Here is a 25,013-nt window from a genome sequence, read left to right as displayed (position 1 = left end):
AGGTATCCCATACCTCTAATGTCTAGAGGTGTACAGGTGGGTTGTACAGCAGTTAAGTGATATATTTGGGGGTGGAGGTGAGTAGTGGTTTCCTTGAGCTGGCTCAGTTCAGCGTGATGGCTGACTGTGTGCATTTCTTCCCAACTCTGTGCTCAGTAACATCATCTTGGCAGCTTGAAATCAGTCATGGTGGGAGTATTTACATCACAGAAATCAACAATACTACCAATCAGGGGTCTTTACTATTTTCTTTTAGAGAGATGTTGGGTTGAATGCTTATCAACTCATCATTCAGTGTGTGATCATATATATGTCTGCATGTATACCTTCTAAAATTTTAATTTAAAAAAATTAGAAATAACATTTTGTTCTATCTCACACATGCATTTTTAAAATGGTCAAAATATATGATAATATATGATTTTGTTGCTACAAAATCTCTTAACACTGTTTCCTCTACCTTTTCTTTGTTTACAGTGGTAGTTAATAACTAATCCCATCCTGTTGGTAATTCCAGCTCACTCTTTCCTTGAATAGGCTAACTTTTTTGTTGTAATCAGAATTATTCCAAATGCTTTATTCCCCAAGTTCCTTGCTTTTGCTTGATCAGTAAAAACTTGATTGACAACCATTCAGCCAACTGTACTCATCAAGTAACCAGCAATTTGTAAAGTTTAGATTGTTAAAAAAAAACGATGAAACTACCAAAAAGACCAACGGATGCAAACTTTACAATCTTCCCAGAAATTCTTCTAACAACAACTCCCAACATTTAGAAGGTACTTTTAGAGACTTAACGTAGGTTAAGAAGAGGCACTAGAAGACATAAATTTAGTCATTCATAAACTGTATAAAAACACAATTAATGTACTCTTTGGCAGTGTCCGGTAGCTCATGCCTGTAATCCCAGCACTTTGGGAGGCCAAGGCAGGTGGATCACTTGAGGCCAGGAGTTTGATACCAACCTGGCCAACATGGCAAAACCCGGTCTCTAATAAAAATTCAAAAATTAGCCAAGCTTGGTTGTGCACACCTGTAATCCCAACTACTCAGGAGGCTGAGGTACAACAATCTCTTGAACCTGGGAGGCAGAAATTGCAGTGAGCCCAGATTGTGTCAGTGTACTCCTGCCTGGGTGACAGAGCAAGATTCTGTCTCACAAAAATAAATAAATAAAATGTACTCCTTTATCAAACTTTTACTGGGGACTTGCTGTACTCAGGATTTCTCAAAAAAAATTTCAGTCATTACCCTTGAAGAAGTTATTGTCTAGTGAATGTCATAAAATGTATGGTACCATTTATTAAATAGAAGCAAGTAGAGAACATTATATAAAGAAATCCAGTGTAATTGAATTTATTATACACCATATAAAACTCAACTTGGTGATGCAAACATAGGCTTTTTTTTTTTTTTTTTTTTACAATTCTGGTTTTGTTTTGTTGTGTGTGTGTGTGTGTGTGTGTGTGTGTGTTTAGTTTAATTTTAGTAAGAAAATAAACATTATCACCAGCCCTAACCTTCTGACCTGGAAATAGAAGATTACAGATTGGGTTTTAAAAGTCTCTATCTTCTAAGCATTTAAGAAGTTTCCCCTTTGTCACGCTACATTTTCACAGCTATGGCCATTAATTTATTAACCCTCAGTTGACTGGGAGAGTCAGCTAAATACAAGACCTTATTCCCTGACAGAACCAACAACCTGAAGTGTGACTGTAATTGCTTGTTATTCAGATGACAGAAAGCAATTTCAGTGATGGCTTTACTTAATTAGGATGCAGGAAGCATGAACCCCCAGGCCACCTATGTCTGTAAATTTGACTCTTCAATTTTCTTGAGAAAGCACTTATGTCTCTAGCACCTTGACATAGTTTTCAGTAAGCCCATATAAACTCAGCACAACCAAATTTCACTTATTTCTAGATATATTATCCACACTGCCTTCTGGTTTTGCCACAAACCCCGGTTCATTTAATTATCCATTTTTGCTTGCTGGGCATCAATTGAAAAGTTAACAGTGAAAAAGCTTAATTACCCATTTGTTGGTACAATATTTTTGAAGGAATAGGTGAATACGTTTTGTTTATTTTGCATGAGGAGAACTCTTTGAAACATAAGCTTTTGGCCTTTTGCCCAGATTAAGGGAAGTTTTGAAAGATGGCTAAGTTTGTATTAGTCTTAAGTAGCTTCCTACCATCATGAAGCAATGTGCAATGCAGAGTTGTGCAAAATGACAGCATGGAAAACTGGACAATTCCTTTGCACCTTGGAGATGTTAACTAGGTGGTTCAGCAGGAGGTGGAGATCAAGAGACACAGGTACTCAAATATGAGTAAAAACACATTTCAATGACACAAATCAGTGATTTTTAAATTATGCAATATTTTGGACAACCCACTACAACATGACTGGAGGCATTTATCAAGCATCTATGATGACAGAAAGCTATGATTGAGATAATAAAATATATGAGAGATAGTTGCCACACTCAAACAGTTTATGACTAAGAACAGTAGCAACAGTAGCAAAAGAACAGGCAATTTTAACACAAAACTATAAAAAGCATCTCATATGAAGTATATGTACTATATTATATAAAAATTCATTTATTTCCTTTCATTTTAGGGTTATTAATTGAGAATTAACTGTGTCTTGATTATCCAGTCTTAATCTATTCTTATTATGATTATTGTCAACTTACAACAGTGAGGGGAGTTTCAACATATGGGCGCTTAGGTATATAAGACCAGTCTACTTTAACCAGTTAGTCATTAGTCCATACTGCTCAGAGTTAGTCTCGGTATCTCAGGAAATACTAAATTTAAAGTTTGAATATATACACAAACCCAGCATTTTGACTGGATTTAATTTTACTGGGTTGGATCTAAGAGTTTCCTACAACTCAGTAGGGTTACAAGTGCTCCATGAACATTTTAATGTAAATATTAGATACGTGTGCCTATAATACATGGCTTCAAAAGGAAGATGCTTACACATGTGTGTGTGTGCACGTGTGCATGTGTGCAGAAAAGAGGCCTTAGTCCCATCCTTTGCCCATCTACTCAGCACAGCTCTTCCAAAATTGAGTTACAAGACTATACCTCTTGCTTACTGCAATCTTATCCATTGCGCTGACTCTCTGTTTCACTTCACTTCTTGGCTAACAGCCTGCAGAACACTAGCATGATGAAGATGACACACACAGCAACCACTCAATGAAATGTATCACAGCAGATGTAATCAGCCATGCGCAAGAGCCCATGAGCTGTATAATACCTGCCAGTCTGCCATTCTTCCTTCCTGTTCACTCACAATTCTATCAAGTATGGATGCTAAAGATAAGAATCTTAATCAGGAAAAACCTGGATAATAACATCAGTCTTAGGAAATGACATTTATGTATTCAAATAAATAGCACAGCCACTCTTGCTGTGCAGTTCATGCTGCTAAGGCTTTTATAGGCTTTTATTGTCTACTTTAGTCAAAACACAGTAGTGCTTGCTGATTACAAGGAAGCAGAGGTCTAAGTATTGATTTTATTGATCCTACTGAATTTTTTCAACAGTCTTAGCTTAGTAAGGTAAAAGCTGGAGTGACAGAGTCTGAAGTGTTTTCAAACAGATTTGCATTGTTCAGGCCATGGACTGCTTTGTACTTTAGAGAGCTGGAGAATAAGTGAAGAAGAGCGTATTAGGCATTTGAGAACACTTCTCCACTAATGAATGTAGAACTGGAGACGACAGAATTTGAAGAGATCTGAGATGTCTCTTGTCTTCAAGTTGAAACCTTAATTTTACTGGTAAGGAAATAGCAGTCCAGAGAGGAAAAATAACTTATTCAAGGGCAAAGAAAAAGCGCATGCAAGGGCTAACATCTTTTCTACTGGTCTTAGTTAGGTCCAGTAATTTTTTTCCTTATGATGTTTTTATTATATAACTTGGCTGAGAATGTTTCATCTCTTCTTTCCCTCTCTTGCTCGCTTCCTCTCTCCTTTCCTGTCCTTTCTTTTTCTCCCTAACATCTTTCCCTACTTCTCTTCCTCTTCTTCCCTCTCTCCTTATCTTCTTCCCTTTCTTCTTGCATTTTCCTCTTTTGCTTTTATCCACTTATTCACTCACATACTCAACAACCATTTACTAAGTATCTATTATGTATCAGGCATAGTGCTAGATGCCAGGGATGCAGATGGGGCCTGGCCTCATGGAACTTATAGTCCAATAGGGCACGTGGACACCGAGCAGGCCAGGGAAAGCTTTCTGCGGAAGTCATATTTATACCGAGATCTGAAGGATGGGTAGGAGAGAGCTAGTTACAGAGTGAGGGGTGGGGATCACATTCCAAGCAGAGGAAACAGTATTTGCTCATATCGCACAGCAGAAAGATGCTCAGTCAGTTCTAAGACAAAAAGAGGCAGAACTGACACATGAGGCAGTGGGAAGACAGTATCACTATTTGACCCTGTTTTTAGTGCATTAATAAATCAGGAAGAAACATTCTAAAGTAAACTTAAAAAAAAAACAATGAAAGGGAAATGTATCATGTATCTTGCTAAGGCAATGTTACCATGACCCATGACTGTGCATATTTACCATCTTTTTACCCATAGATTCTGGCACTCTCATGGAAGCCAGTGTGATATATATAGCAGTGTACTCTGAAATGAAACAAATCACAGAAGTGAATCTTCCCTCTGAACTTTCTGGTGCTTCGTTCTTGAGTAAATCTGTCTGTCTCTAAGCTTAAGCTTTCCATTGCAGAATCAAGAATTCAAAACGATTATACAGAAGGTTACATAGAACACATATAAGGATGCCAATAGGATGCCTAGCAAATTAAGTACTTTCAGTAAGCAGGTTAAAAGTCTATAACATTTAAGTAAACAGTTTAAGTCATAGTATCAGTAGATGCTTTTTAGTAGAAGCAATGGATTTTTCAGAAATATACAATCTACACTCTCTACCTATATACTGCTAGAGAATTTGATCACTGTACTAGTGTTAGGAACACATATTTTCAAGAGAACATATTTGGTCTGATAATGACATATGTAACCTTCTCACAAAAGCAGAGAAGGTTAATAAGCCCTTGGGCCATCAACATGGTCAACTCAATCTCAAAAATATTCTTACTAATGCAGAGAGACAAAAACAGGTTCCAATTCTCAGCATTAATGGATGGAACAGGACTCACAAACACTGAAAATAAAATGAAGGGTATTTAACTTTTCTCTCTCTCAATTTTGTCTTCTGTAAATGGAGATAATACCTCACGGGGTGACTTCAGATTATAATTATCATTATATCCTGTATCATTATCATTATGTATCATTACACACTGTAATTATTAGTATTACACTCTGTATCTGGAACATAATACATGCTCACCTTTTGAATTCATGGAATATGAGGGTCACATTTTATAATATAAGTTCAAAATTATAATGTTTGATAATTTGATTATAAGGGAAATAGTTTTTAAAAAACTAAACTGTTCCCTTTTTCAATAAATTTCCTAAGTGTTATGAAAAATCAAATTTTTGTCATAATTTTCAAATAATGGGAAAAAGTTAGAATCCCTAGGCAGGGACAAGAAAGCCTGTGACTCTTCTAAACAAGGCTTTACTGGTTCCAAGTCTGTTTTCAATCTTACACAAACAAGTTTATTGCTTGAGTGAAACAAAAGACCAAAATCTCTTATGTCTTTAAGCAGAAAGAACTCTTGGCAGCAAGAGCTGGAACTTTTTATAAAAATGGTTTACTGCAAAGCACATAATATTTCTCAATGTGTTTTAAAAGTAAATATTAGTGGATAAAGCGTTCTCTATAACAGAAGTTTTGAAATTTATAGCTGTTCATCACCCTGGTATTGCTTTCCATATCTTCTCAGCAGGGCCAGCCCCAGGACATTAACAGTCACAGCGGGATTTTAGAGATATCTTCTCGTGCTGTGTATAAAACATGTTACTTTCAGAGCGGCATTTGGTAAACCAGACTAATTCACAAAGAGTAATACACACTTAAAAAGTGCGAATTCTCTATGTGACTACACCCTTTTTAAAAATTGCCTTTGTTTAGAATTAGAAACATCACCATTTGGCAACCATCACAGTTATAATTGATTGAGAAACATCAATGCTTGGCAAAACAAGAGGAACAGGATATTTACATCCTTGCAAAATAAAGCAGAGAACAGAAAAGAAACCTAGTAAGCAACACCTTAACTTAGGGATGAAAAATGACATCAGCCACAGTGAAAAACAGACACCAGGTATCTTCAGAGACAAGCCAATGGAACACACACAATGCCACTTCTGGGGCAAAAATGCACCATCTGAATATAATCGTGAGGAGGCATCAGACAAACTCAAATACTGACCGAGTTGCCAAACAACTGTCCAGTACTCTTTAAACGTGTCAAGGTCATGAAAGATAAGGGAAGACTAAGCACTTTCCCAGGCTGAAGGAAACGAAGGAGACGTGATGACTGGAGGCAGCATGGGACCTAGGACTTTCTTTTGCTAGAAAGACATTATGAGACAAGGGCAAAATCTGAATAAGGCATTTAGATTAATTAATACTGTAGTCATGTTGACTTCCTGAATTTGATCACTGTACTAGTGTTAGGAAAGAGAACGTCCTTGTTTCGGGGAAAGAAAGTATTTTAGGGTAGAGGTGTAGTATGTCTGAAACTGTTCTTAAGCAGTGCCGGAGGAAATTGAGTGTGCACGTGTGATGTATGTGGAGAGAGAGAGGAGGAGAGAGAGAGGGGAAGTAAAAATGGAAATGTAACAAAATTTAGTGAATCCAAGTAAAGTATATGGGGATTCTTTATAATAGTTTGTAAGTATTTGGAAATTCTGAAATGATGTCAAAATGTAAAAACTTAAAACAAGTATTTTCCATTCAAACCACATTCCTTGTCATTCCTTCGGTTATGACATGGTCTCTTTCTGGTATTGGGTTTGATTATGAACAGCTTGGTGGAGAGGTACAACATGTCAGTCATGGTAGAAAAGAAGAGTAAACATATTCCTAATATATATGCATAAGTATGATCTTCCGCCTAACCCCATTTGATGGTTTCTTGGCAATGTCCAAATCAGTGCATAGTAAAAGGCTGTTACTTTCCACTCAACCCAGCTCAGAGAAAAGACCAGACTCAGATATGAGTTATTTACGAAGATGTTTGGTTGGTGACCTGAGGTTGGATGAGAGCCAACTGCTACTGTCTGTGATATCTTGACTTCCAGGTAGTCTTTATTTTCCCAGTTGCTTCTCCTTTGTTCTTAATTTTTCCCTCTCTTCTGAATTAAGTCCCAAACCTATTCAGGTAGGATTTAGTCAATCTAATCCCCTCTTTATTCAAGACAGAATGCTTTCCCCTGGACAGGCCAGTCTCCTCATTGTCCTCAAATCATACTCAATCCTGCCTCAGTATCTTCCCTTACATTGGCACCTCTGTATAAATAAAGATAATTAAAAATAATAATATTAATAGCAGCTACTAATTATTGAATACCAATTTCATGTGAGGTACTGTTCTAGATACTAATTAATACATATGCACAGAGAGAATCTAATTTAATCCATCCATCTTCCACTTGATAGACATTATTTTTCCCAGTTTTAGAGCTTAGAAATCTGAGGATTAAGAGTTTAGACACTTTTTTGTTTTTTGTTTCTTTAGCATCTGGCTTTGTCCTTTCCATAACCATTTCCTAAAGCATGTACCTTAGAATACTAAAGTTGTAGTTTGGTGAGGAAAGGGACAATGGTCAAATATGTTTGGGAAATGCTGCATTGAATTAATTAAGCAGCTTAGCCTCTGCCGTACTAATCTGTGTTGCTATTCTTCAATGCTTACGTATTTCAAAGCATTTCCTACTTCATGTATACCATGCCATTTAATGGCCACTTTAAAAAATTATTTGTTGCTGTTCTATGTAATTCTGTCTTGTCACCCAAATAGATGGTATTTACATGAAGAACTGGATGTATCTTATACTGTTTCCTTCATATGTGAAGCACATAGTGGATGTTCGATGAATGTCCCATGGTAAGTGGCAGGAACACAGTAAGCTGCCTACACCATCTCTTTTCTTCTTACAGCATTCCTTAGCAGTTCTCCTTGAATTTCCATGCCTCCAATTTCCTATGTCCAAGCTAATATTTACATGTGAATGAAGTGACCTTGGAGTGTTCTGAAGCTGACTTCTAATCACTAATAGAAATTTCTGCCCTCTGACAGCATTTGATTACATTTGGGTGACTCTTCATTCTCTTTTTACCCAGGTAAGAGTTAATTTTTCAAACAGCAGAGTACTTAAAAGGTTTTGAATAAGAAAGAAAAAAATTTAATTTGAATAAGCATTACATACCTGGCAGCTGGGAAGAATGAAAGGGCCATAAACAGTTCATCAGGAAGCACCATGGTGTGTTAAATTATAGGTAATAAAATCATAGTATCATTTTAAAAAAAAACACTATAGAGACTTTGAAATGACTTTTCTAAACTGAAAGAGTTGCATTAATTCCTGTTTCCTGGGATTACACATGAGCAGGACTGTATTTGGAGGAAAGCAGACACACTATTTCTGCCAAGTAGTTGCAGATTTATGCGAAAAATTGAAATTTCTATATCTTTGCAAAACTGATCTTGAGCTTTTAAGCACATAAATGTAAGAATGTAAACGTTGCTGCATTTTCGAGGCTAAAAGGGTGTCTGAGACATTTCTCTCTTGATTCCTTTAGTAGCCGTACACTTTCCAGAGAGCTTCAAACCTTGCTATATTCCAACTTTGGTAGTTTGTGGGTGATTGATACTCAGCTGCTACATTTTGGATATGAGGTTGAATTTGAGGGGAGTTTCTAGGGGAAAAGATGGAGGATCCTGGAAGAATTTACCACATTTAAAGCTATATTTAGGAAGTCTCAGCTACCAGAGCAAGTAGCAAGAAATGACTAGGGATTATCTTTAATGCACAGAAAATCGCTGAGTATATAAAAATATAAAAGCTACAGTGCTGGGTGCAATAGGTAGAAAAACTAGTTCCCAGAACTACAGCTCTTTCTCATCTTTTCTTCATAGGCGAATTATTTTGAACTTTCCTCCAAATGCTGCATAGACCTCTTGATTATCATGCATTCCTAGATTCTCCTGCATCTATTGCAATCTTCCATCATTCTATTGAAAGGATTTTCAAATTTTGTTGCCTGGACTAGCAACATCAGCAACAGCTGGGAATTTTTTACAAGTAGAAATTTTCTGGCTTCACCACAAATCTATGAAATCAGAATGTTGGGGTGAGAGAACAGGGACTGATCAGTGACTCTGTGTTTTAATAAGCCCTTCTAGGAATTCCAACGTACTGTACAGTCTGAGCATCTCTGTCCCCTTGGAAATACTCCCTCGAGATTCAGTCGTTACCTCTGATTCACATAGCCCAGTAGTCTTTCCTTAGACCTGATGCTTTTTCATCTCTGCATCATGTCAAACTACTCCTTGAGACTTTCCCATCCTTATTTTCTACAATTTTGTACAAACCCAATGAATTCTTTTTATCTCACAATATTCCATTACCTCTTTCATGAACTCCCCTCCCATTATCTAGAATTTTCTATAATTAAATCTCACCTTTTTCTGCTGTGTACTTTCTCTCATGAGCATCTGATGCATCTCTATGATCTCAATTATTAAGTTTAGTCACAAAACTTTTAAAATTTTATTTTTTATCCAAGCCCCTCCATTAATCTCCAAGTTGGTGTTTCCAATCGCTTGCATAGAAATGACATCTCTATGCTCCATGGACTCTTAAAGGGAAAACATCAAAACCCAAACACCCGGTCCACACCACCCCCATGCAGCTGCTCACATTTCTGTCACCAGACTCGCAGACAAGCAAACCCAAAGACTCACAGGCTCATCTTTGTTTTTTATTCACTCCATGATCAGTTACTTGCCAAGTCCCACTGAGTCTGTTTATATTCTTTGCTTTTCCACCAATTTTCTTACATGTTCAGCTTCCAGTCATCTTCTATTTTAGTTCTTTCTAGTAATTGCTAATAAGTTAATATTCTGAGTATTAATATGAAGTTTTTATTGTATCATTATGAAGAATTCAATTATTCAATATCTGACACCATCTCCTACATAAAGTCCTACTTCATTAGCTTGACATTTAAGATTATTTATTATCTGTGATGTGACTCCAAACTTCCAGCCTTAACTTATTCTGTTATATTTTGTTCAATCCAGCCTTAACTGATTCTGTTATATTTTGTTCAATCCAGGAGACTCTCCATTGAAGAGTCTCTAGGATTTATTATCACTTTTAATATTCCTGTAGTTTTACTTTTTTAATGCTTTCACCCAATCTGGAATGTCATCTCAATCCTCCTTCCATGTCACCTTCTTAGGTTGTCCCCATCTGAATATTATCTTTTCCTTATTTTCACCTCCTTAGCACTTTCCTTATGGCAGGCGACACATTACAAGTTACTATAATAAAGTGTAAAGTGATTTTTCTTTTTGGCTACACTGTAAACTCCTGAAGACAGATACTGTGCTAGCTTCTAAGTTTCTTTTCTCACATGAGTACCCAGTGTACAATTGCTTATATCACAGATGCTTAGTAAATATCTGTGTACTGAATAAATTCTGCCTGCAGGTTGTTTATGAGATGGTTGATGGGTCTCATAAAAGAAGCAACAATGAGAATGGGGCAGGGGGACAGATGACACATTAAAAAATTCAGACAAATTTTTGATGGAAGGAAACAAAGAATAGTGTTTTCCTGAAGGAGAGACTTGGGAAAATAATGCAGTTTTGTTTTCAAATTGTGAAGAGCTCTAAACACTAGCTAAGAGACTCCGAGAAGACTACTCGACCTCGTGCTTCCCACAGAGTTCGGCGTACTGTATAACAATAGTTCTGATTACTATGTTTAGGTTCTAACCCATAAAATTGGGGGTTCAATAGCCCAATAATTTTGAACAAATTGGCAAACAAAAATAAATAGGATTATTTATTGCAACACCTCCTAGACCTTTCCCCCTTTGCTAATGTGTGATTCTCCGTGAGTGTCTACAGCCAGTGGTATTGTTTACACTTTTATGAGCACTAAACTCTAATCTCAGAGAAACCTGTGAGAATAACATTTTCAAGGAATTCATGCTGGGAAACAGTGCAGGAATAACTCTTTGCAGTCAATATTTTGTGAACTTTTAAATAAGTAACTAAAGGTACTTTGATATTCAGGACCTTGGAAATGGAAGAAATAAATTAGCAGGTCCATAAAGTATCAAGGAAAACGGCACTTCTATTTTAAGTATCCAAATATTGTTATCTGCTTCAGATTGCCCTCCTAAAAGGATTTCCCAGATTATCAGTTATTTGTTGCCTATCTCTGGATCTATCCTCCACCACCTAACACCCACCCTCCTTCCCTATTGTCACTCACTGAGATACATATTTTTTTTTTCCTGGAGGAATCTTCTTAACAATTCAAGGAAGGTGGGAAACAAGAAATTAATTACACACATAAACCCTTGAGGACCTTAAAATTTAAAATGGATTTGCTATCACTTGAAAGTAGTGTAAAAGCAACATTTATATTGAATAGGTATTTGTATAGGAGAACATAATATATGACTGATTAGAAGGAAATGAAGTCTACCTGGTCTTTGACCTTTCATAGTTGTGTTCCAATGCTTTTTCTAAATGCCATAAAGTTCTCTTAAGAAATCTTCAATATGACAAGCACCAAATATCACATACCAGTTCTAGAGTTTCACACATATGCCAAAATAGTCTTACCCTTGTAATCCCTAAGAACTTGACCCTCAAAATATCTTGAAGGCAAAAAATTCATTTTTATAAAAATGAATTCCTCCACATCATAAGGAAAACTTTTAAAAGAGAGTGTGTGTGTGCACATGTAAATGTGTAAAAAATTAAGTTAATGAAATGTTTTTCTAGTAGATGGAGAAGGTCCCAAATTCATCAGAGAAAGAGGTTCATATGTAAATATCTTCTTGCCCAATTTGGAATTACTACCACTAAAGATTATTAGGAATTACTATATTCTAAGTATATAGATGTATAAATATAGTATAGTCTTTAATATGGATCTTCAATTTTTTAAATATTATCCCACTTTTTCTTGATTTTCTTCTAAACATTCAGATCTTCTAGCCTGAACTGATCATCAGGTAAGACAATTTTAACAATTTTTTTTCTGAAATTCTTACAAAATATTTTACTTGAATGTTCCAGAATTAGAAACCATGATTAAGAATGTATATATGTCACAAATAGTGTTTGAAGGAATTCAATCGATAGGCTGATTTTGCACAAGGATTGAAATATGGCTGAAGCAAGGTTGTGGACAGCCCCTGCAACTGAGGCTATCTTCTGGATAACATCAATATGTTGCTCATTTTTTATTTCCCTTGACATGATTGGATCTACTCCTTTACCATAAGCGAGAACTCATTCCTTCATCATCAGCAAAGCCAGCCATGGCTAAATATGTTCCATAGTAGAAAGCATAAAACTGTAAGTAGATACATATGCAATTGCCACAGAAAATCATCTGTTTCAAGATACAAGACTACTGGCTGCAACACACACACACACACAAACCATAAAAAAATATATATATATGGTTAGAGCAGAGTCTTTGATTCTCTCACTCACCAGTGACTCATCAATGCTTTGTAGAGTGTCTGACTGATACATTAGGTACTTAATAATTACTTTTTGAACGAATGAATTCAGGAATGTGTGATTTCATTTTCTACTCTGGTCATATCATGATTCAACTTTAGATATTTAATCTAGCATGTTACTAGGTTGGTGCAAAAGTTATTGCAGTTTTTGCCATGACTTTTAATAATTCTTTTTTTTTTTTTTTTTTTTTTGAGGCGGAGTTTCACTCTTGTTACCCAGGCTGGAGTGCAATGGCGTGATCTCGGCTCACCGCAACCTCCGCCTCCTAGGTTCAGGCAATTCTCCTGCCTCAGCCTCCTGAGTGGCTGGGATTACAGGCACACGCCACCATGCCCAGCTAATTTTTTGTATTTTTAGTAGAGACGGGGTTTCACCATGTTGACCAGGATGGTCTCGATCTCTTGACCTCGTGATCCAACCGCCTCAGCCTCCCAAAGTGCTGGGATTACAGGCTTGAGCCACCGCGCCCGGCCCGACTTTTAATAATTCTTAATGGCAAAACCACAATTACTTTTGCACCAACCAAATATTAGCACTTTTATTAAAGGCAGAATAGTATACCTTTTCATCATTCCATCTCCTGCACAGCCAAGATTGGTATCCTGTTGGGAACAGATATTCGATGTATCTATTAAACCGAAGACTGGTTAAAAAAAACTATCTTTTAACATTTTAGAGTACTTAGGTATTTGATCCCTTACCTCATTTTATGTCAAAGAATCCAGTAACCCCTCTAGTCTACAATGCCCAGCAGGTAGCCTTTCCCTAAGTAACCGGCTGAATGGCCACAAATCCTTATGTCTTTTGAAACACTTGACTTACTAGCCATGCATGAATAGTCCAATCCATCTTCCTCAAGCATGCATGCTGGGTGGCGCGTGCTTTTGGCAACAATACCGCAATTTTCATTTACCATCTAAACAAGAATTCTTGACTGGTTCTTTTCCCTCTCTGGACACTTTTTTATTGCTCCAGCCAGAAGGGAGAACCATGTTCCGCTCACCCCATTTCATTCTATGATTAGAATCTACTCTGTTTCATGTGCTGGGTAGAGTTGGAGCCTTGCATGAGAAAGGAGATGAAAAACTGCAGAAAACTGCAATCAAGCCTAGCAACATCAGATAAGTGAAAAACAGTGTCCAATTTCTGAGACTTCCTCAGAAAGCAAAGCCTCACCTTGATGCTGATGTGAAAGGAATATCAGGATGTATTTCTGTGAGATATTAAATAACTCAAGATACCAGAAATCACTTAATGGAAAGGGGACATATGATTTCTCATTAGGACCCTGAGTTATGGCTCCATTCTTGCCCACATTACCTGTTACGAGATGAAATCAGGTGGAAATTATTCATTCTCTTCAAACTCACATTCTTAAATGCTACCTTGTAAAATAGCTTTATCCTAATCTTCTGCTTCCAGGGAAATATGACAAATGATTCCTCCCCCAGAGAAGGCTTAGGACCTTCACATACTTTAGCACATCTTTGCTACCCTATCATCTTAGGTGCAATTATTGCTCAAGGGTCAACAGGCATTATATATGGCTCCATTGACTTATTTTTATTATCATTAGGCACAACCTGACTCCCTCACCCCAAGGCTGTTCTAACATGCCTTAGCAATATGATCCCCCCCACACACACACATAGCTCCACATCAGCCAAAATACTCAGGCTCAGACTCATAAGTACTTATCTTTCAGAGTGTGGGGAGAACTCTCCCAAATATATGATATGCATATATACTCCAAATCCTAGGACATACATATTAAAATATAGTATATAATATCAATACTCTCCAAAATATATTGTGTTAGCCCCATTCTCACATTATCCATATCTGAATAGTGAGTTTTAGATCCTAAAGCAGCATTTTGTAATTGGCCTTAAACCAAATTAGCCAAGTTCATGAGAGAAAAGGGGGAAAACAGTTGCCTAAGGAGCCCAAGCCAGTAAGGAGGCCTGTGTGTTGCCATTGTTTGCAGGAGAAAAGAAGACACGGCCAGATGAGAAGGTCCCAATTGACACTTAGCCATTTCTACCTTGCCTACTCATTGTGGGTAGTTTGTGTTGGCTCTGCTGGACTGCAAATCTTTGAGGGCAGAGGAGTCAATAAGGTATAATGGAAGATGTGCTCCAGAGTCTTGGGAGACTAGATTAAAATCCCCCTCTGTTTTCTAGTTCTGTGAGTTTGGGAAAGTTCCCTTACTCTCGGAAGCTCGGTTCCTTCACCTGTGACTCACAGGCTAATAATAAGCTGCTTCCAGATCTGCTAAACAACATTGTTCTGATAGTCAACAGTAATGTATTGTACACATAAAAACTTGTTGAGAGGATAGGTCCTATGATTGGTATCTGACCACTCACACACACATAAATATAATAACAACCTTCTTGCAGGTTATTCTGGAATAATGTAAAATGAAATAACAACTGGACCCAGAAGACAGAAGGTGCTCAAAAACCTTACTGTCTTCTACAAACTGTTCCCCTCCGTATCATGCACATAGCAGGAAGCAATACATAAAATTGTTAAATGGAGATTATGACTTCTTCACCATTGTTTTGCAGGTATGGAATATAATGCTGGGGACAGAGGAGACTCCCGAGATTTATGCATATAAATAAAATGTACTAATCATTTATTGAGAGATTCATGTAGCTCTCAGATACACCTTGGTAACACAGAATTTAACAAAGGAATATAAAAAAGTGCAATTTGTATCTTTAAGGCAGAGGTAAGACACAGTTTTTCTAGCAGAAATAAAAGTGTTTTCTGTACTAAAAGTCCCTGCCATGTCAGACAGACATCACAAGAAAACAAAAGTAATGAGGGGGCATCTCTCAGATTCCTGAAATAGAATTATTTCATAATTATCTAATAAGAAAAATTTTATCTTATTTGATGTCATGTATATTTAACCACAACAAAATAAAATCTTTATATGCTACCTGTTGGCTAGATGTGTCACTTTTAGAAGTGTTACTTTTCCAAAACACATTTCTGTTTTTATATTAATAACATACCTCTACATTCAAAACTTTGGTGCACATGAATTTTTCAGAGAATTTTTACTCATCTGCAAATGGGCCTATGCCTGTGGAATGCAGGTCAACCACACTGAATGACCTCACAGCCCTCGTCTTGGTTGGCCTCTCTTCTAACATCTCTGGACCTCACTTCAAAGAAGAGGGCTCTCCTTAGTCCAGATGCATTTATAATACAGTGAGGACATCTGATTAATGGGAGGAAAGAAGGACTGACTTACAGATTGACTAGCAATTGCCAAGGAAGACACTGACTTCAGCTCACAAGAAATGTCTCCCTCATTCATAAAATTTAGTCTACTCATCTGTAAAACTTGTCATTATTTTGAACACTGTGTCTCCTACTTCCTGAGGAGTTCTAGGGGAAAAGAGGGAGATGAGTAGGCTAAGCATTGCGTTTCTTCTTCAACCTGAGCAGCTTGCTTTGTTTATGCATTTTAAACTTTCCATTGTAGGACTTTCTTTGAACAAATATCACCTTATAAAGAATCTACTAGATTCGTGGCCTCAGCCTTTACTACTTAACTGGTTGGCATTCATTCAAAATGTTTTTGAACATCTCTTTTAAGACTCAAAAAGATGTTTAAGTGCTTTGCAGTTTACTAAATCCATTACTAAACACACTAAATCTCATTTCAACATTACTGTGTGACCAATATTATCATTCGCTTTCAATTCAAAGAGAAGGAAGCTGAATCTCATAGAGGTAGCCATGTACCCAACGTGCACAGGTAGTCAGTTATGGAGCTGACACATGAGCACATGTCTCAAGTTGAACTGTCCCTCCCCCATACCATGCTACCTCACTCATATAAGGGACTCCAGGCTAGACTGTGCAAAATATGAACAAAAAGTGAAAATGAGGATGGGGGGTTATGTGGTCTATGTACATTCCAAATATGCTCTTAATATTCAGGCCAAAATATTATTTAGCTGTTTCTCTTTATGTCACCATAAAGTATTGCAGAACATAGTTTTGGTGTTCATTTCAGTTTCATCATCTAAGGGAATATGAAGAAAAAATCATTATTTAATTTTATGCCAATTATTGTTGAAGTCTGGCATGCCTCATCTACTTCTATACAACACCTTCTGACCAATATATACCTAAAATCAGAATAGCAAGTCAGAAGGGAAAGAAAGCTGGGTGGGGTGAAGAAAGTAAAAACAACAGCACTATATTATCACTTAGGAGGTTGTTTCTGTATTTCAAGGAAAAGAAAATTTGGTGCACAATTTGGTTTCAGATTAAGGAGACCACTGTACATATTATTATCCATACTAGAGAAATCTGAAGTTCAGGTAAGTTCATGAAATTGGTAAAGTTCACACAAGTAGCTAATGGCAGATCGAAGATTCATACCCTAGTGTCGCCAAAATAGTTTAAAGAGATGCAGTTAAAATTAAACTACAGTTAAGAGATATGATCTCTAATAAAGCAAAATAAATGTATTATATTTAGATAGCATATATATTCCAGAACAAGCGTGTGTCAAAACCTACTACAGAAAGGCTGGACTCACTGAGTTCTAGAGTTCGGTGACAAGAGTATGGTCGACAGCTGTATCTTGAAAACCCACAAGGTTAGAATTGGGGGATGGCAGTGGGTTTTGAGTACCAGTTCTCATTAGCTGGCTGTAGCTTCCTAAATTACTGTGCTGAGAAAGTATTCTGAGGCCTTGACTCAGGTCAGTAGGAAAAAATGTCATATACAGTTAGCTATGTTTGCAAGGGGTGTGAAACCAGAAGCAGTGGCCTGAGTGCTGCGTGTTTCATGACCTTTGCTCTACCTGTTAAAACCAGAAAATACCTTATGCTTGTTACCAACACTTTACAATCATTTTTAGCAAAGAAAGTCATTTTGAGAGCTTGCTGCCACCTTCATTCACTAAACCAAAACAAACAAACCAGATAACCCTTCAAAAAACCCTGCATCTCTCATTATCTAGGAGTTTGCTGAAAATGGCCAAGGTACCAGCATCTAGTGCACAAACAAAGCATGTCTCACTCTCACCAGATAAAATTAACTTCCTGAAAGTCAAAGAACAGGAGTCCACATGAGATAATTAAGTATTCCTCTTTTTGACTGAAATGGTCACTGGAAGCTACATTTTTATGGCAAATAAAATATACTACTATCAAGAAAATACAGTAACAAAAAAACTTTTACAACCACCTAACAACCACTTTTACAACCATAGTGCATATGGAGTTTCCTAACCTGCAAATATATATACCTCTTTCTTAGAATTGCCCTATTAAAAACAAAAACAAACAAACAAACAAACAAACAAACAAAGCAGGCAGAGAAGTTGTCTCTTAAGCTAGTCTTTCAATTCACAACCTGGAATAGACCCAGGATCATGAATTTCAGCTCCCTGATAAACAAGAGTGTGGTCGAAGCTGGAGGCAACCTGACTGGTGTAGACAATGATGCCATGCTGGGCCTACTGAGCTCACTCACCCCGCGTCAGTATCCTCACCTGTGCAGCGCTAGCCATCCAGTTTCCCAGCAACTTCTTTTAAGTGCTTCTTATGTCATTTCAGTTCTATGCAGATTTTGAAGGGAAAGTGTCCCAGAAATGAAAAGATGTATTATTAAACACACACAGAGTCTGTGGCCCTGAGAAGGTAAGGTCTACACCTAGCATCATCCTGAAAAGCAATGGCAGAGGATGAGTGTCAACCCGCTCAACATGTATGAAACACAAGATAGTGAAAGGGGTACAGATGCCACCTAAAATTCCCCTGCCCAATTTTGAAAATTGTGTTGTTGTTCAGCTCTGTTAGAGGTTAGAGAGGTTTTCTGAATGTTTAAAATTATTGTGAAATGTCGATTTAAGGGTCTAAATTGTTTCCTGGTGACATGGACTTGGCAGCAGAAGCTTCTTTCCGGTTCCTGGTCTGCCTCCTCACACTCCTTTGCTAGTACATTTCTAACAGGTATGAGCCAGACCAGCTGATGCAATGGCTGAGATTTTTCTAGAGGGTCCAAGGGCAAGAGCTTCAATGTAAAAGGGAACTTGTAGGAGAATCACTGGAGCACAGAGCTGGATGAGCCCTTACATAGTAGAGTGAAGGCTTTAAATTCAGCAAGACTTGGCAGGTTTAGATAGGTCCTGTGCTATACACCATAGATATATGTATGCCTTTAGCATGATATGAGTTACATGAAAAACTGTAGGTGGCAATGGGGCAGAAAGATGACTTTTCAACTTCCTCAGATTAAAGATGAGGAACTTGGTCCAAAAAGGAAGCAGCTTACCCAAGAAGTCCCAGTGGGCTGTACTGATGCTAAGCAAACATTGTGATTCCAAGAAGGCTCATTTTGTGGACTGGCTTCAGATGCTTCCCACATGCAGGGGTGTGAATCTTTGGTTACCATTCAGGATGCTTGCTATGCAACTCTATTCCCCACTTTAGAAGGCCACACATCAGCAATTTTCCTTCATAGGTATGAACTCATAAAGTTCATAGAATCTGTTGATGCTGCCCTTGAGGTAGATTATTGAGGTAATTATCAAGTAAAATAAAGCTTAATGCAGCTCAGCTTTTGTTTATGTAAGTCAGTCCATCCAGTAGCCCAGTAGCACTAGGTGCCACTTTTTGTTTTACTTTCATCATCTGGTTTATCTGAAATGAACTGTTTCATCTATTCATTTATCAAATATTTATTGAATATTGACTGAAGGTTAAAACCATGCTGTATCTTTTAAGGACCAAAAATATACAGCTGGCATCCCCATGGTTCTAATAACACAGGAGCTTGCAATTTCACTAGAGGAGATGATCTGGATAAACCTGAAGGACTTGCTGGCAGACGTGAAGAGTCAGGATTGGGGCAGAAGGGTAGTTTGGAATCAGGTAAACCCAACCTAGTCACTACGGCTTTGATGACCTTGGGAAAGCCCCTTAACCTATTCAGTCACCATTTCCATTTTATAAAATGAAGGCAGTAACAGTACCTTATAATAACATACAGGGTTATGGTGATCATCTTAAAAGATGATGCATATAAAGCTCTCCACACAACGCCTGGCTGCTAGGCAGCACTCAACAAATCCGAGCTACGACTGTAGTTTAGGCAGTGGGTTCAGGGTAGATTCGGAGATTCTGGTTCATTGGAAACAAGTGAGGAGGTGAGGTACTATTAAATCATGTTAAGGTTAGAGCTTAGGTTGCATTTAATCCATTTGGGAGGCAGCTTACTGACTATTTGTGATTTCAAGAGGTGATTTGCACAGAGTACATTTTAAGAAACTTAGGCAAGTGAGATGGATCAAAGAGGAGAGCAAATCAAGTCCGGGAAACTGGTTATAAAAATAATTCTCTGGGTAAGAGTTCGTAGGAACTTAAAGATAATCAGTGATAGTAGATAATATAAATAATGAAGAGGCTGTCTGAAGATAATTAGATATCACTGGAGATAGATAATAAAATGGAAGAAATTATAGGTGTCTTCAAGATTTCACAGAGAGTTTGGAAAAGTAAAGAATGATGAGTGATAGAATCAAGAGGGTAAAAACAAGGTGTCCAGCTTCCTAGTTCTCAGCATATATTTTTACAGCCAGAGTCTGTGAGTTGCAGGAATATTCAATACACGTCATTTCTTATATTCAATTGGAACATTTTTTAAGAAGAGTAGCCTCAGCTCTCAGAATTCAAATACATACATATTATAGAATCTCCAGCCTTGCTGCTTGCTGTCTTAAAGGAAGTGGTGATGTAGACAGAAGTCATTAAGAGTTCAGATCTTTATGCCAGTTCCTTAAAGACAGTATTATATGTGTTGGAGTTGTTACAGCTCAATGTTAGTGTATCTTTCTGAGTTCATAAATGTTGGTTTGAATGAGTGATTTGGGAGAAAACTAGAAAAGTTTCTGCTTTTGACAGATAATATAGGTTTAAGGGAACAACCCCTTTCTCTCTGTTGCTTTCCCAGCCCAACACCTGGAAATCCAGCCTCTTTCCCCATAGTCTGTATACAAATGACCTAATAGTTTTAGCTGCTACGTATTGAGCACCTGCTGTATGCCAAGTCTTGTACAGTGTCTTTTAGAGCCATTATATCCTCTTATCCTCTTAGACATCCCTATCAGATAATTATCATCCCAATTTTACACATAAATAGACTAGACCTAGAGCAAATTTATTCAAGGACATTCAAGTATCTGATGACAGAGCATGATTCACAACAAGTTTAAAGGTGTATCAAAACAACATCCTTGAGAGTATAATTGGGACTAGAAACATTAAGAATATATTAATATTATATCGTAGTGTTTACAAAGCACTCATGGTTTGTGAAGGGAGATGAGCACACCAATCACAGCATGCTGCCTCTTGTTCTAAGCTTTTCATATTATGTTCAAAGGAAATCTAATTTTATTAATTTTGAAACTTCAGAGAAAGGTGATTTGCCTCTGCTCCTTAGGATATACTACAAAGATATGGATAATGAGACACTCTTCGTAAATATAAAGATGAGGCTTCTTACGGTCCAGTTAAAGGGTCACACTGTGAATTCTACCTTTCCAGGAGTGGTCAATAGGCATGTGTTGTGAGCTGAGTTTTGTCTGCAAAAACTCATGTTGAAGTCTAACATGAATGGACTAGACCTAGAGCAAATTTATTCAAGGACATTCAAGTATCTGACGACAGAATATGATTCACAACAAGTTTAAAGGTGTATCAAAACAACATCCTTAACTCTAACCCCAGTTAAGACTGCATAATGTAACTATATTTGGTGATAGGTTCTGATAAAAATTAAGTTAAAATTAAGTCTTTAGTGTGAGCCCTAAACCAGTATGACTGGTATCCTTACAAGAAGAAATTAGGACACAGACAAACATAGAGGGAAGACTGTAAGTCATAGAGAGGAGACGGTCATCTACAAGCCAACGCGAGAGGCCTTGAAAGAAACCAACCCTCTGACATCATGATCTTGAAATTCTAGTCTCCAGAACTGTGAGAAAATACATTTCTGTTGTTTAGACCACCCAGCATGTATTACTTTGTTATGGCAGCTCTAGCAAAGCACTGTAGCATGCTTGGATTCATCCACACTCTAGAACTTGCTTGGTCTTGTGAGGAGAAGCATATCGATGTATTGAATAAGATGGACAAAACAACGAGAAGAAATGTTTTGGGGGCTCTTGGCATGTCATGACAAGCATGAGTATTCTCTTTTAGATTTCAAGAAAATAGAGAAAGAGGATACAAGACTGGATCTGTAGTGTTACTTTCACTTTGTTAGGCCTCCAGACACCCATGCTAACGGCTCATGACCCCCTTGGCAGAGAGTTGGATTTCTATGCCCTTCTTACTGCTTCTTCACTTGCCCAGGGGATTCTATGGTCATCTTTTCCCTTTCCTCTGAAGGGCCAGGGGACAGTCTGTTGCTCTTCTGTGCACCTTTAACTGAAACTGTCAGGATACTTTCTCTCCCATTGAGTCTATCTTCGTGTAACCCTAGCCTGGGTTAGCCTGGTTATTGTCTTCTCATTCTGCTTCTGTATTTGAAGCTAGCAGAGTTCTCTCACCAGAGTTAGCTAGACTGCTGTTCAGTTAGGCTGACACAGCCTCACGGATTTAAACAGTTTTCTGTTTTTATTCCTTGATGCTAGGTCTCTACCTTTCATTCTCATCTTTTCTATAGATGTGCCATTGTCTTCTAACAGATCTAAAGTACTAAAAGCAATGATTGCTATTTAGTCAGTGCCTGTGATGTGTCTGGCACTTCATATTATTAGTTCTAATCCTCAAACCTATCTTAAAGGTTAAGTATTATCATTTGCCTTTTACAGGTGAGAAATGTAAGACCTTAAGGAGATTATAATAAAGCTGAAATCCGAACCAAATTCTGATGATAAAGTACAATGTTTTCCCATTGGTCATGTATTTTCCAATTTTAGTCATTCTTGTGCCAACTTTTCCATTTTTCCATATCTGTATATTATCTTACTATCACTTTTTAACATTTCATTTAAAATAGACTCAAATTTCTACCTTTACATGTTTTGAGCAATAGACAGTTACATGTCTGATGCAATAATTATGTTTTTAAAATATGCATTCAAACAAATACAATCTTATACCTCATTTTATAAGAACATGCATTAAAATACATCAACATACAAGTCTAGAATTAAAAAGGTCATCCGTGGAGCACCTAACATTATCTTGTGTGTTATCAATGATATAGATAGTATCCCTGTAAAACATTGCACTTGCCCACTTCAGCAACAGAAAGAACCCAGGATATAGTCCAACACAAGCCTTGATATTTCCCAAATAATATTACATACATGCTTTAAGCAAGTTGTTGTAGCCACATGGCAGTAGCTTTGTATATACAGTAAAATCTACAGCTCTGACTGATGGGTATAAGGCTCCATACTATAAGCCTGCATGGTTTATACCATTTTTGAAGTGTCATGCTATATTCTCTTGTTTTCTCCTGCTGATTCTTCAGCTGCCCAGGCACTCTTGATATTAATATGGGAATTAGGAAGCCAAACAAGGGACAGAGACTGCACAGCTGCAGAGCTGCAGGAGGGCTGGTCTGTGAGCTAATTAAATGGATACAATGCCTGGTGAAGTCAGTCTCTTGACAGAGACGATGGACAGATTTCAGAAATGTAGAGTAGGACACAGCTGGTCTACCTGATGTATCTTGTACCAGTTTCCAAAAATACCACCTTCCCTGCCTGTATTTTGGAGTCAGAAGCTCTGCTGCAATTAATGCATTTCTATGACATGCTTTTCAAATTTTTAGAGTCATCTATTAGGATGTAAATAATCTGTAATAGACATAACACTGTAAGTCATATTAAATTAACTTAAATTTAGCCAGAAGCTGCCACTGTACCACAAGTCCCTATGTAGCAAACTGTGACCTAACTTGCTATGTAAATAAGCCAAAACCTAACTTGGAAGGTAACCAACAGTTGAGTTTCAGCCAATCACAGGCAGCCAATTTATCACAACATGGTAGTCAATCAGATGCTTTGTCTACTTTGCTTCTTTATCCAGACTATAAAAGCTCGCTGCTAAAACTGATGGGTAGAGCTCTCTACACCTCCACTGATTTAAGGTGCTGCCCCATTCGTGAATTGTTCTTTGCTCAAATAAACTCTATAAAGTTAAGAGTTTAATTGAGCAAATAACAATTTGTTTGTTTTTCTTTTTTTCTTTAAATTAGTCACTATTAATCCATACTATGCTGGCAGCTCTAGGTGGCAGGGACCACTGAAAAGAAGGGCTGGAGGAAAAAGACTTGTTAAAGGTTACCAAAACCAAAAAGAAATGTGTTAAACATAAATATCTCCACTTCCTCCAGGTCTCTTGACAGCACCTCTTCCTCAGCCTCCTTCCTCCCTGTAATCTTGGAATTTCCCTTGTTGCCAGGCACTCTCTACCTGAACTTCTCTAGGAGATTCCAGGCCTCCTGCTTGCAAAAGTAGTATATATGCTCAATGCAAACAAGTCAGTATCATTTGGCTATTTATTAAAAAGTTAATAAAGCCTTAAATCATACTCATGCTCCTTTGGTCTGGTTTCTAGACCAAAGGAGCTAATAGTTTCCCTGGGTTGAACCGTGATCAGAGCAAAAGTTTCCTGTTTAGTTCTGAGCACCATACTTTAAGGAGACAGCCTGTAATTGTTATGTCAGCTTGGCTGGGCTATAGTACCCAGTTATTTAATCATGTTAATTCTGCTATTGCTGGGAAGATGTTTTGTAAGTGTGATCAACATCTACAATCAATTGACTTTAAATAAAGGAGTTTACCCTTGATAATGTATATGAGACTCATCCAATCAAGTGAAGGTCTTTGCAGCAAAAACTGAGGTTTCCGTGGAAGAAGAAATTCTGCCCCAGGACTGGAGCATTAGTTCCTGCCTCAGTCTCCAGCCTGTCAACCTGCCCTACAGATTTTGGATTTACCAACATATAAGCCAATACTTAAAAATATATGAGCCATTCCTTTAAAATAAACCTTTACACACACACACACACACACACACACACACACACACACACACACCCTACTGATTCTGTATTTCCGGAGAAATCTGACTAATACACTGTCCAACTGGAGCAGCCAAGACTACAAGGGGGTCTTGAAACCAGGACAGTCTGAAAACTGTGCTGTAAGAAGTGGTTGAAGATGTTACAAACATTTAGCCTGAAGGAAAGAAGTGTGGATGTGACCTGATAGCTGTTTTCAT

The 25,013-nt window shown here is 37.5% G+C and overlaps 1 protein-coding gene and 1 pseudogene across 13 annotated transcripts in view; both read right to left on the bottom strand.

Annotated features, from left to right (window-relative positions):
• The window catches only part of TRPM3 (transient receptor potential cation channel subfamily M member 3), a 919,012-nt gene that overhangs the window by 516,984 nt on the left and 377,015 nt on the right, over positions 1-25,013 (bottom strand). The window lies entirely within an intron of this gene.
• The window catches only part of LOC120360688 (group XIIA secretory phospholipase A2 pseudogene), a 42,929-nt pseudogene continuing 19,348 nt past the window's right edge, over positions 1,433-25,013 (bottom strand).

Source organism: Saimiri boliviensis, chromosome 2 (genome assembly GCF_048565385.1).
Source record: "Saimiri boliviensis isolate mSaiBol1 chromosome 2, mSaiBol1.pri, whole genome shotgun sequence".
In the NCBI taxonomy this organism is placed as follows: domain Eukaryota; kingdom Metazoa; phylum Chordata; class Mammalia; order Primates; family Cebidae; genus Saimiri; species Saimiri boliviensis.
Note: the sequence above shows the minus strand (reverse complement) of the source record. Positions and strands in the feature narration are given on the sequence as shown.